The sequence below is a fragment of the Lathamus discolor genome, chromosome 7 (assembly GCF_037157495.1).
Source record: "Lathamus discolor isolate bLatDis1 chromosome 7, bLatDis1.hap1, whole genome shotgun sequence".
NCBI lineage: Eukaryota > Metazoa > Chordata > Aves > Psittaciformes > Psittacidae > Lathamus > Lathamus discolor.
The window spans coordinates 9,901,663-9,916,207 of record NC_088890.1 but is presented as its reverse complement, the minus strand read 5'-3'; the positions used below and the strand labels follow the sequence as shown (position 1 = coordinate 9,916,207).

At 41.9% G+C, this 14,545-nt stretch overlaps 1 long non-coding RNA gene across 2 annotated transcripts in view; it reads right to left on the bottom strand.

Annotated features, from left to right (window-relative positions):
• Positions 1–14,545, bottom strand: part of LOC136018477 (uncharacterized) — a 77,624-nt gene that overhangs the window by 26,424 nt on the left and 36,655 nt on the right. Inside the window, exon 3 of one of the 2 annotated variants that reach the window (XR_010614434.1) lies at positions 9,737–12,814. The exons of the other annotated variant lie outside the window; for it this stretch is intronic. This is a non-coding gene — a long non-coding RNA (uncharacterized LOC136018477). Of the gene's footprint in view, positions 1–9,736; positions 12,815–14,545 lie in introns of those variants that run through there. 2 annotated transcript variants of the gene reach the window in all.

The following is a 14,545-nucleotide window of genomic DNA, read 5'->3' as shown; positions in this document are numbered from 1 at the left end:
GAAGAATACACCTTATCTTTTCAAGTTAGTCCTGTGCATCAGAGTAAAGCTTACTGCCTGTTACTGGGCAATCTCTATAAATACCCACTTTCCTCAGGAGTGTAAGATTGGTGTTAAAAGGCCTGAATTTATGTTGTTCTCACAGTTTACCAGCAAGCGCTCCTCTACTCTGTGATTGTCAGGATGTTACAGGACCTGATCCAAACCTCACCATCACCAAATGCACTACATGCACCTAATGGCAAACGCACTGCTGGTACATTTCCTTTCTGCAAAACGCACACACTGCAGATAACCTCAGTTATTACAGCCTGATACTGGTGTATTCAGAGAGTTAAGGTTTCTTTCAGCTACCATGTGTGCAAACATCCGAAGTGTTTTAAGTGTGTTTGTGGTTTTGTTATACCCATAAAACAAAGAGAGAAGCTTGATGTCTTCTGATCTTGTTTAGAAGTGATCAAAATTCACCATTATTATTAAAAAGAAGACAGCATCAGTACTGGCAGATTTCCATTAAAATTACCATGATTCTTTATAAATGCCTACTAGAGAGCAAACTTCAAAGGAATTCCACAGACTTACAGCAGCTAAAGATGCAGGCTCAGATTTTTCTTCTATATTGTAAAATGAACAGGACAGATAAAAGCTTTACTAACCTTGGGGTGCTGCTCCACACAGTGCCAGAGTCTCACTGACACACATAAGGGAGCCATTTCCAGCACATCAAGAACAAGCAGAAGTTGATGCTTTTCTCCCAGATCACATAATAGAGTTTTAAATACAAGTAAGTTCTTAGTTTGAATCTGAGCTTTAAAGAACTCAGACTTTTTGAAGTGACAGAGAAAACACACACGTGTTTAAATAGTGGGAGCTGAGGTACTTGCCTAATGGCAAATCTTGCCTGTTTGGGTAAGGAGAGGTTAACACTGGTAGACACGTCAATATATTGGAATAAGAGCTATTATTCTCTGTTGTTGTGCAAGATCCATAAGTGTAAGTACTGAACCACAAATCCAGCCCAAAAGGAGGTAGGTGATACTGGCTATGTGAAGAGGCAACCAGGAATACAACAGTCAGATTGATTGCTGTGGCTTCGTGTTACAAAGACACCACATCACCCCTGAAAAAAGGACCATCTTAGGAGCACAATTATACTCCATGAGACAGCTATTTTCATCAAGCCTTAAAAGCATTCTGGTATTTGTGCTTCAGAGAGCTGCTTTTAGGTTAGTTCATGAGACTTCTGCTGTGCTCCCACAGAAGGTGTGCTGGTTTAGGTTTGTGATTTCATTGCACACTGACCATGGAGAATTGAAAACTGCAAGGATCTTCTGCCAACTTGAATACAAGAGACTTACAGAGCTGGGGCAAAGCGGAGCTGAAAATCCCTCCCTGCACCCCCAGGCCAGTCAAAGCATACTTTTGTCAAGCCCAACAGGCACTTGCTAATGTGCGCTCAAGGAGCTCCAGTGCTGGATAATAAGGAATGGCTTCAGGCAGTCAAGTTCTCACTTCACCATTGTCTCTTGTGAAGTATATTACTCCTTGCCCTAATCACAGGGAGTGTGGCTAGGTTGCTGGTTTCCTTTAAGTATATAGACATCTGATCACCTTCCTCACTTTGCTCAGACTTATCTTCACTCATTATAAAGAAGTTGAAGGGTTTAGAATCTTCATAGATAATTTTTTCCTAAACTAGCACTCTTTCCTGTTGCTTTCCTTTTGGTGCCCAAAACAATGGAAAAGCATGAGTTACTTCACTTGCAGATTCAAGTGCCTCTCCTTCTCAGCTGGTTTCCCAAGATCATGCTACCCGGTGTGCCTGATGCTTTGAGGAGTGCTTCCCTACTGATTTCTCTCGCAGCTACTCAGATCTTTGTTTCTCATTTACTCACACACCTTCACAGCTATGAGGCATGCTCCCAGCAGCAGCACCAGCTGCGCTCAGGCTGCAGCTCCCCCTGCATGGCTTTCACAACTACACAGCAAAGACCTCACAAACACAACTCATTTCAAAACTTCCTTTGATGCTTTGTAGCTTGAAACGCATCAGTGGGGCTGGTGCGGAAGGGAACTGGTGGTGATCCTCTGGCCTGTTCCCTATGGCAGGAGAGGCAGGTGGCATCCTGTGAGCCGGTACAACTTGGAGAAACCACTGGCACAGCGATAGATCTTGTCCCCAGGGCTGCAGCTTTCATTTCCAAACTACATCCCTGCAAAGGACTGACGCACGGCACATACAGACACAAGCAAACAAAGGAGTACCTCCCCTGAGAAAGATCCTACAGAAACTTTGTGTTTATAAAGCCACAGGATAGAGACAGGAGAGAGCAGGAAGCTTTGGCGGAGATGTGTATTTTCACCTCTAAAGCATAGAGAGCAGCAGATTTGTTGCTCTATCTAGGGGAAAACAGCAAACATTAACAACTCTGTGAAGATCAGGTTTTATATGTGTGTGCGCACTGAGAATTGCCCGTTACATATCAGAAGACATCAGGCCTGATGCCTATGTTGGGCTGCCATGATCTGCAACATGGGTTGATTTGACTCACTTCCCAAAATACACTGGCTATGAGGATTCATGTGACCAGATGGATATTTCTCCAGCAGCCATGCTGATGATAAGCCAGACTCCCCTTATGGGAATTCATCACTGTATTGGTTTTGGCTGGGACTGAGCTGAACTGTGCTGCAGAAGTGCCTGCTGCATTCTGTCTATGCATCTGAAGATGTACACTGGGACGTGAGATTGTTTCTGTGCTGGAAACACCATTCTCAACCCAGGAAGAATCATGAAAGCTCATCAAGAAGCAAGGCAGTATTTCTAGCTCCCTGGGGTTTTTTAGTGAAGAAAATACAAAGCACATTTCCCACACTGGCACCATTTTGTGGATGTTGTGTAACTCCATCCTTCAAATGGAATTGTTAAACCATTCTAGTTTTAGGAAGAGATGGATCTGCAGTCAAGGCAGGTTTGACTTCAGAAGACACTCAGAAGTCTGCCGTAAGGCAGGGGCATTGCAGCACAAGGGGGACCTGCTCTGAACAGCAAACCAGCACGTGCTGCTTTCCACATAGAATGAGGAAGCATCAAGCCCTTTTCCCATTACTGGGCAGACAATACCATTCCCAATGCATTTCTGTGATTTACCTCACTTCACAGTCACAGAATGGTGGGGGTTGGAAAGGACCCTAAGATCATCTAGTTCCAACCCCACTGCCATAGGGAGGGGCACCTCACACAAGATCACATTCACCAAGGCTCTGTCCAACCTGGCCTTGAACACCACCAGGGATGGAGCATTCACAACTTCCCTGGGCAACCCATTCCAGTGCCTCACCACCCTCACAGTAAAGAACTTCTTCCTTATATCTAAACTGAACTTCTCCTGTTTAAGTTTAAACCCATTGCTCCTTATCCTGTCACTACAGTCCCCGATGAAGAGTCCCTCTCTGGCATCCTTCTAGCCCCCCTCAGATATTGGAAGGATACTATGAGGTCTCAAGTGCTTACTTCAGGTGATCATGGCCTCCTTCCTGCTCCGAGTTTCATCAAGCCCCATAACACACAAACCTGTCCAAATGATCCATTCTGTGTAACAGAGAAGGCATCCTACAGATTTATTACCAGTGTCCTAGAAGGAATGCCAAAGGACCCAAACATGATATCAGCTGCCTGTAGAGACTATTATAGGACAACAGAAATGACACAACCACTGCTGAAGTCAGCAGGAGACTTTCAGTGGGTTTTATTTTTGACTTGCCAAACCAAATCCAGTCTCTGATCAACACCACCCACACCATAACACTACCTTAATCACTGCCACACAAAACAGCTCTCAAAGAGGTTTTGGCACTGCTTTACACATGTATCACCATCAGTTCCTCTAAGTTTCTGCATAGCTGCTAGCAAATACCTTGCACCTTCAGCTTTGTTAAAACAAAACATGCTAAAAACAATCCAGTACTTCCAAGTAAATGTAATATATTTCCCGAGGAAAAAAAAAAACTAAGATGAAATTGAGGTAATTATTCAATTAACAACTGTTATGTATACAAGGGAATCTGATTTATGGGCAGCTGTTTACACAGGCAACTGCTTTAATTTGACAGTGTGTTCCTGGCTTCTCCCCAGACTTTGCTGGTTAATTAAACAGTTCAATAGCCATTTAACCTACCAGCGTATGGAGAATTTAACTAATACTGAAGAGGAAGGAGAACTCTATTCATTTTTAATTGTACTGTAATGACATAAAGGAAGTCGCTGAAGTGCAAAACTGCAAGGCAAACTGGAATCAACGCTAATAACATGCTTGGGATCTCAAAAATAGGATAGTATCAACTTTAGTCTCACAAATTGTATCCAACAATCTTACTCCCTTCTACAATTTCTAGAAACAAGGAAGATTTAAAGACAAGCACACCAATGGGCATCAAAACATTACAAGATCAGTCTTCCAAAGTCACACAGAAGAACTGTGGCAGAATCAAGGATCAAATCCAGACTCCCCAGTTTTCAATGTGAAGCACTCACTGAAAAAGTAATAGTGCGCTACTTCTGATACAAACAAACGTATTTTGTAGTTATGCTGCAGAAAATGAGAATTAATTCTGGTTCTATTTTTACAAAGCCAGGTAAGTGTAATTATCGCTACAACACAGATCAAGGTGCCAGTTAAAGCATTAAGCACTGATGTGGCTTGTTCAAGGTCAGAAAGCAGATCTGTAGTCTCTCTCTTCCATCTACTTTTCAATCCATTGGGATGCTTTTGAAACTAACTCTTACTTGAAAGCTCACAGAGTAACATTTAATAATCCCAAAGCATTTCTTTTCAACAGAGAACAAACGTTTCAAAGGTACTTGCATTTCCTTTGAATAAATTCTTAGTGTCAAATTTCTTAAATATCATCCTAACTAATATTCTTAGTAAGTGAAAATTAAACCTGACACTCAGCTCGAGCACTCTGGTTTTAAATTTCCCCATTGCTAAACCTTCAAAAAGTGGAACATTGTTTGAATTTGTAAATTATTTGTATCCAATATTTGATAAGGTGTCATGGTATTTATTTACTCTGAATTATGTGTGACAGACACTAGACTAGCAGACTCACTAGGGCATGCAGCTAAGATAAATAAAAGCAAATTTTATCTCATGACAATGGAGCCAGGGTTTGAGCCTGTGATGCTTCAGCAGAAAAATTAAGATATCAGTGAAAATGGGTAGGTATTTCAGTAAGGGCTTCATTGTGGCCATACACTTAACTCCCTGGACAAGCCAGTGCAGTTCCTGAAACAGTACAGCCACACCATCACAGCTCTGTGCTTGACCTTGCAGGTCCTGCTGAGAAACGTAGATTACCAACTGCAAGGAGGAAAGGTAGCATTGTTTTTTCAAGGCAGCACGGATCACATTGCTGTACTTGGAGTTCAGGAAATGAGTTTGCATCTGACTGCACTATGTGAAGGCACCTTGTATTTCTAAGTACAGTACAACAGGAATGCTTTGGCATCTTAGGATAACTCATAACAGTATTTCCCTTTTCTTAAAGAACCAGTTTCAGCTGAGGTAGCATCACTGCAGCTGTACTCATTTACACCAGTTTAGGATCCCATCTGGAGAATTAGCATCAGAATGACAACAGTGATTATTGGTACAGGATTCAAGTCTTGACCCCTGGAACCTACAATCTGCATCCAGGAGCTGCTTAGACAGGATGCAGAAGTCTCAACATGAGATGCAGCAGTCCCGCTGCACAAGCACTGCAGGACTAGCAGTATGTGCCCAGGGCCCTGCAGCCTGTGAAAAGGTCTGGGAACCAACTTAGATGTGAATATAAAATGCAATAACCAGGCTACTACATCTGAAAACACCTAAAAGAGAAGCCAGACTTGAGAAGGACAGATGAGAGGAGATCAAAACTCCTGATACAGTTTGAGAAAAAGGACAAATTCTAGGGTTTATAATCCCATCAGACCTCAGCCTGAAAGTGCATCTTCCAACTATGCTGTTCTACCTAATTAAAAACTCTTCCTGCAGTTTTGTTTAGCATTAAAGTAAGTAAAACTAAACAGGTATTAGCTCGCTTCTTAGCTAGTGTCAAGTGCAATGGCAAAAACAAAGTACATCTAGTGGCAACCCTTTGCAGTTACTTATTTGTTCAAGTCCTGAAAGAACAATCATTTCCAGTGAGCTAGCTCAAACAGGTAAACTTGACAGAGATGAGTGGTAACAGTGCAAAGGAATCAAAGATTTACTCTTCTGTTGTATTATAAACTCAGCTACTACAAGCCTTCCATCTCGGCGCTTTCATGTACAACCACACATTAAGCACAAAAATACCAGATTACAAAGGAAATACAGTGTTCAAGACTCATTCTCCTCTCTCAAGCACCACCTCATTTTAAAAGGAGTTTTTGCAGATGCACAGAATAATGCTTTTGTCTGAACTAAAAGGGACCCCAGATGAGAAGGGGCCTTCAGCTCTTATTTCTACATTTAGAACTATATCATTTGCTATTTAAATGATTCAGAATCAACTAATTCTGCTTTATTACCTTAAATCTTGCTAGGGTGAGACACATCTGAGCACATTTTTCTAGCCTGTTTCTCCAGCACTCCAGTCAAAGAAAGTTTCAGCTTTAGCTACAGCAGACACAGGATGAGGGTGGTAGCACCACCTACACATTTAATTAACAGCAACAGATGACCAAGATAAAATGCTGCAATGTTTTGTTCTGTCAGCTTATGAAATGGGCTCAATCTTACATGATCAGTGCCTGGAGGTTATAGTTCTGATCACAAAGACTTTCAATATTTTATGCTACTGTCTGTTGGTTTCCAAAACATTTGCTGTCAAGGGATTTTAAGATCTTTCAATACTGACTTACTTATGGAAACTTGATCCAGTTATACTTAACCCACAGCAATTAAATTTCACTCTTCCATTTTTAGTTACTTTGCTCCAAGTCAAAAAGTCTCAATCTTGCCACTTTAAGAAGCAAAAAGGGGGGGGGTTCTTCTGTCATTAAGTACCTGCTCATATTGAACTTTTTAGAAACAATATTTTATATAGCAAATTTGATACTTAATTCTGCTAATCTTTGTTTCACATATCGCATCATACTCCTAACCAACTGGCTACAAAGTCATCACCTTTATTTTCAGATGTCCCAATTGCTATTTATAATATTTTCAATCACTGTAACCCACAAATTATCTGGGAAAAAAAAATATAGCAGTGATGTTACTTATAGACATATGGGAAGTATAGAGGGAAATTACCCTCTAGATCTTAACTCTGCCATCTTCTCCTTCTGTTAATTCCACATAGCCAGAGCTGTCTTTCCAAAGGCAACTGACCTGTGCCACAGCTCGTCTCAGGTTAATAAGCCTAACATCAGGAGGAACGAGGGAGTTTAGGTTACTTATCAGTATTTCAAGAAGGAAATCAGACTATCTCAAGTCGGAAGGGACCAATAAGGATCAGAGCTCAACTCCCAGTAAATGGTTAAACTGAACTATACTGAGGGTGATCTATCCCCAGGAACCTTGAGAAGATTTCACTATTGTCCAGATTGTTCCTCCAGGTTCTGCTGTCAGAGGCACTACCTGCTAACCTAATGGGTAAAAAGTGCAGTGACAGAAAAGAGAACTTTCATGCCTACTGCTTTCTCACACATCGATGTTTAGGAAACATTTTATTCAACATGATGCAAAATTGTTTGTCTTATCTTTCAGGTTGAAAGAATGTAGAAAGTCTTGAATTCAGCTCCATTTGAGTATCTGCTGAATTGTCCTCAGCAGTTGAAAAAAAGAGCATTTATGGCAGCTTAGCAACAGGTCCCACAGCACCAACTTATTCAGGCTTATTTATGGCACTCGGGAATCAGCAGCATCCCTAGATCCTGAACACGCTGCTGGTATGGGGGAAGAATCTATTATAATCAGGAAAACAGTGACCCACTACAAACCTTGCCTGTTGTTTTGACAGGCCTCTGATGCTCCTGACACCAGAATTATTCTGCCTGTTTCCTATGGAAATGCAGGTGATGTCACTTCTCTGCACATGCATCTGGCCACAGGCACCTTTGGCTTTTCTTCCTATTTGAAAATTCCTGTCAAACTCAAAGGTTACTTTATTACATCCTGTCATTAGGTTTGGACAGGTTTGCTCCATCAGCCAGCTGGAAAAAGAAGCCTGAATTAGTTTTCCCACTGAATTCAAAGCCACACTATAAGGGCTTCCCCTTAGGTACCCATGCATCCACAGAGGCAATGCCCCAAACAAAGAATAAGTCCTGCTGAGACCACTCATCTTAAAAGTACCACAAGTCCAACCATGGAAGCAGGCAGGCACCATTTGTTTGTTCCACTCATGATTCAATATAGTGAAAATGGAAGAACTACATGAGGGAAATTAAAAAGAGGTGATTTTTCCTATGTATGTAAAGTTTGTGTCACACTTGATAGCTTCTGTGAACAACAAATGTTCATAATATTGTGAGTCTGAGAAGGAATTTCTTTTTAGCTACCTGCAAATGAGGTCAATTTCTTTCTTGTGTGGTTTTTGACAGGCTAATATTCATGCTCAGCATACATGAAAGCTACGGATGTACAGCTTGGCAAGTGCCATGATTTTGCAGGTTTCTCCCAGCCTAGACTGAAGCACTGAGGAAAGCACCCCCCATTCCTTCCCAGCCCACCCCTGGCCCTTGCACAGCAGCATACTGATTTACACAGGGAAGGGAACAGAAGTCAATCTCCTGTCTGGCCCACTGCAGTGCAGATGTGAGAAATACCCTAATTCCTATCAAAGGCAACTTTATGCCTCAGCACAAGAGAGGGATCCAAGTCAGACATACACAAGAGGTGAACATGCTCCTGAAGCTTTACCCATGCCCATTCCCATCCTCAGAACAGCCCTGCAGCTCTGAGGCACTGGCGAGAACCAGTTCCTCCCTGCTCTGTGCATACATCAGATGGTTTATTTTACTTCAAGATGTATCCCTCTGTAGTTGACACCGAGGTCATGTCAGCATTTCTAGTTTGTTTCCTCAGCTTGAGATCCACGTCTATTTGCAACAGTTCACCATTCACCTTTTCCAGGTCTTCCAGCACCATCTAAGCTTCATTTATATAGTCTTTATTTCCATGAAGTAAAAGTAGACATTCTCACAGATTTGTATAGCTGCCTACATCAAACCTCCTTGGAAATTATCACCTACATAAGTTCTGGCAGTCTTTTTTCCTTTCCTTAGGAACACTAGCTCTTATCTGAAGGGTCACAAAAGGTTTTCCAGAAAAAGAAACACTGATGCTAAACACTACCTAGGTTTTACCAATAGGTACACAACACGGCAACAGAGTGTTGTGGAGCACAGAAATCCTTTCTGACAGCTCAGCCTCCAGGGAGTATTTCTGCTGTAAAAAACTTACTTTAATCAGGCAGTAAAAGAGACAATAGATTACCCTGCGGCTCAGCTGAGCTTCCTCTCCCACCACCTCCACCTCTTCTGCTGCTGAATTCTTGCTCATCAGAAACACTCCTGCAAACACCAGGCAAGGCACAAGCACTGCCCTGTCCCAAAGCCGGGGTGCTGCAGCCTCCCCCCCATAGACACGGAACAAGAACACCCAGCAAAGACTCCGATATCAGGCACTGCAATAAGAACACTTCAAAACAAGCCAGACTCAGTGCTTTTAAGTACATCAGTATCATTTTTTATTAACCCACTCATCACAAGTTTTGAAGTAGCAAAACTTCCAATAGCAACATTAACAAAGGTGCCTGTCTAAAGCAAAAAGAAAGAAGTGTTCTGTACAATAAATGGACATCACTTAGGTGTAACACTTGATCCCCACCTATGCCTGTATTGGTCAAAAGAAACTGCACCAGTTTCAGATCAAAGCTACTATACATGTAAGAAGTATTACTAGCTCTGCCCCCACCAGTACCTTGTTGTTTTACTCCTTGATGTTGTCACATATGAGCCATACTAAGTTCCTTTCATAAAGTTAGTAAATTATCATTCTTCTATGTCACCCTCTTCCAAACAGCGTATATGTGTGTTCTATATGTCAGACATAAAAGATGCCCCTAAGGCAGCCAGAAACTATTCTGATGTCATTGAATATTATAGACAGGCCCCAGTGGAGGCTTCTTGCAGACAAGACAAATAAGATGCCAACAAATGACACCCCGAGGTGGCCAGCTCTGAGCTGCGGCAGCAGGTAATGATGGCAATGATGACAATATTGATGCTTGTCAGCTACAGTCTACAAGCTTGCACAACATCAAAACATGCCAACAGGAAAATGATGTGTTGAGCTAAAAGAGCCTGTTACTCTTCAAGCAAAGGATGTGAGCCAAGTAGAGACTTCTACTGGCAATTCCACCAGAACCTGATCAGTCACACTGCTGGGTGCTCTTAGCTCCCGCATCACCCAAGGAAACATCCCATTAATTTTTTCTTCCTACTTTAGCATGTCTCTTCAATATGAGCTTACACAACCTGTAGTTTCAAGGGGCTGCTGTCATCTCTTGGTCTACGGAAGAGGAAGCTATAACCAGCTGGATTTCATGAAGTGCTCATTATTTGGAAGTTAATTGCACATTGCCTTCTTTTGTTGTTCAAGGGGATCTTTCAAAAGCTTCAGATAGTGTGCTGCTTTTATCAAGATGCCAAAAAATTGCAGTGCTTTTCTGTGAACTTCTACCTTTCTGATCAAAAGGCATTTCATCATTTGGGAAAGAAGTCAGGTTCCCACTCCTATTTAGCTAAAATGCAGGGAGTTGAATTTCAGCTAAAGTCTGCCTCACTGATGGAAAGGGAGCTACCACAGCTTGAGAACAGAGAGCACTAATCATAGCTTCACTTATTTACCTTTATTTTCTGTACATTCTGTTGGATTCTATGACAAAAATCCCAATTTTTTGTCAACCACTAAGTATTCCAGATGTATCAGCCTCAGCACACCAGGAAGGAACATGACATGAATGAACTTGGGAAGAACAGACTTTCATGTAAAGCAGCCCCATGAAGGTGCATATCCCCTGGGCAGGCCTTAGGGAAGAAAGCCTAAATAAATCTTGAAGCTCTACCTCTACTGAGCCAACAAGCCAGCTTGCCTTTCACGTTACAGGAGCAGGATCCAATGTTCAGTCTCCCAGCTTACAACATTTTCAAGGAGCCCAACTCAGCAAAGAAAGAATCCAGAAAGCTGAAAACTGATTCTTATGGTTGGGTTGAAAGAAAACCTTGTACAGCATTGCCCAATGACCCATCCAGTTCCCATCCCCAGAAAACATCCTACAGCATGGAGACCCGGCTTGGACTTTCCAGCAACAGATGAGGTCTGACCTCCCATACCACACTTGTGAAAGCAAACAGATGATGCTTTAGGCTCCCAGTGAGAGGTGGGAGCTGCGCCAGGAGGTACACTTGGCTTGTTACCCCACATGAGCTGACAGCCACACACTGAACTGTTTACTGCACCGCATCTGATCACAAGTTTACACCCAATAATTGCTCTCTGGCTGCAATGGGAACAGCACTGCAAAGCAAGCCGGGCTCTCAAATCAAAGAGAGCAGAGGGGAAGAAGGGGAGCTTGTTAGAAGGCTTTTCACAGGGCGCTGATCCCTAGGAAAGCTGACTTCCCCTGAACCACAGGAGGAATGCAGGATCTGTCCTGCCCTGCCCAGCACCAGGTGTTCACTCCAGCAGCACCCAGCTTTAGAGAAAAATATAAGCGGCAGAATGCATGTTTGTATGGTACATACACATGATAATTTTATCATAATAATAAGGTTTTAATCTCAAGTTTATCAGTCCTAAAAAGTTTCCAGTTGCATAGAAGATCCATAGGAGTGCTCCTCTTCACTATTCTCTGCAGATTTCCCCAAAGCTGCCTACAGACCTGCTGAGGAGTCTGGTCCTGAAGTGCTGTGTGTACACACAGGCCACGCTCCCAATGCACAGTTCGCATCTTCCACCTCCACCCCAGAAACCATGTTCATTTCAGTCCCCAGCAGCCCATGTCCTTACCCAGCGAGCGGATCTCTGATGCCAGATCCTTACTCTGAGCTGCTATTAACTGCAGCAAGCAGAAATTAATGCTAAATAAATCACATCTTCAGAAAGAAAAAACCAAATGAAGCAGCTCTTGCATTTTTAAACTTCCCATAATCCCAAATAAATATTTCAGTTAATGAACATGTCTGTGATAATGAAAAAATGCCAGGTTTGTTAGGAAATATTTATCTATTTTTAAAGGTTACCATTTACAATTGTTTCAGCTTTGTGCTTCTTTGTTCTCCCAAGCAACTAGTTTTGAAAGAAAAGGTTATTTTCAAATTGCTCCTTTCTATTAGAAAAGTCTGCTTCACAATATAATTCCATGATGTTTTGATGTAGCTTTTGTGATTCTTTTTTCTCATTTCACAGTTTTCATTTGCCATGAAAACAAGAAACTAAGACACTTCCAAATTTAACATGCACACAGATATGTGACTTTACATAATCTCATCCTCCCATCTTCATTTTGCTCTAAAACAAACTACTTATCTGCTTCCCATTCCAGAAGAATGTAAGCTCATTAAGGAGGATACAGTGCTCATGATGGAGTAGAGCCCCAGGCACCAGTGGGCAAGAAAAAGACCTATCTTTTTGAAGAAGGGAACAAGCAGACTTCAGGAAGGTTCCCACAGTGCTTACAAATGCGTTCATCTTCCTGTTGCAACGGCCGTTAGTTCACAGCCGTCTGTGCATAATCTGTCTGAAATCAGAGGATTCACTGCTACAATTTCTTCTCACTGCAAGAAAATGCATTGAAGGGAATTACTATTATCAAAACACAATGAAACCTAATAAAAATGCATGTATCTGGTATTACTGGAAACTTTTATATTCTTATAAAAGATTCACCCCATTTTTATTTGACAGTATTTTACATTAATGCATAAAGGGATTACTGCATAAAGATTCTTCAGAACTGGGCAGGCTATGTGGGATCTGCACTGTTTTGCTCATCTCATCTGTTACATATGGGCAACCAAGGAAAAGACATGACCTGCCTGAAAGAAAACAAATGTGAAAAGTGAAACAGAGAATGGGGGTTTTGTTCCTGGTGGGGAATCCAACAGATCACGCTGCACCCACCACTAACACCTTCTGCCTGTGATTTCTGGAGGACACAAGAGTAAGTATGAGCCAGCTACTAACATGCAGTTTAACCATGCAGTATTCTCTAACATCTTCCTTAATAAAGCAGAAAGTAATTCCTGTTGCAAGAGTAACTATTTGCACCAGTTTAGCTGGGGAAAAGCAGTCTATTACCAGTTATCAAAGTAACCTGCTAGAGGACAGAGGCTAAAAATACACCCAAGTGCACACTGACTTGTGTCAGAAGCATTGATCACTCTTCCTCCTACCAGTCAGGATTTCCACCCTCTGCTCAGAGGAGCATGTTTCTTGTTCCCAGAGTAATAATGACAATTTCTATGCAGTGAGGCAGTGTCTAGAAAGATCTCAAAATAAGGCCAGACAGGGGAGCATCAAATTCTGATACAAGAAGTCAGAGAGATTGAGCATCTCTGTGACAGACATCCCTGCAGCCCCGTTCCGCTCCACTGGAGGATCTCCACACCTCCACTGCTGTCAGCCGGAGGAGCCTTCCTGTGTGGTTTAAGGAGGCTGAAAGTAAGAACCTCAAACATGCCAGTGGGCATGAGCATGGTAATAGGCAGAAGAAGAATGGAATAAAACCTCTGTATTACACTAATGGCACAGGTCTGAAATCCCAGGCTTTGAATAGATACGTGCAGAAGACGGAAGGAACAGAAAAAAGCCCAAGCTGACAGTCACCTTCAGCAAACCCTAAGAAACTAGAACCATCTGTTTGCATCACATTTCATCACACTAATAAAGCCAAGCAGGTGTTAAAATCTTCTACAGGCTGAAGACTTTCTTACCCTTTCCCAAGAGAATTAAAGGCATCTAAATCCTGCTGGAGCTCTGAATGCTTCAATCTAAAATAAATTGATCAAGGACAGACAAGTCATGCCACAAACAAAACAGATTCTTAGTTACTCAAACACCATTGGTTTTATTCTAATGAAATAAATAGTTCAATATTTGCCAATAAGAAGTCTGCAACAGGTCCCAGTTCTCACAATTTGCCTCTGGCTTCAGCTTCCATCTGATTACTCCTATTATTAGTTGCATTTAAATCTTTCAATAGTTCCATAAACATTCACATCTCTTTAGAAGAACAATACAAGGTTTTCAAAGACATGCTGAAGTAAGTTACACATAAAAGGTAATCCAGGGGCAAAAGACTGTCCTATAAAACTAAGCACACATTCATTTGATAGCAATTCTGTCCAGAATACATTGCCATGGACAAAGACCTAGATCAATATCCCATCAGTGAAGACTGCCTGGGCATGTGGTGAAGGTTATAATCCTGCACTGCTGCTGATACACGAGCACTGTCTCAGAGACTGCCTCATTCCTTTTTGCAGAGTCTGGCGTTGAAAAAATCA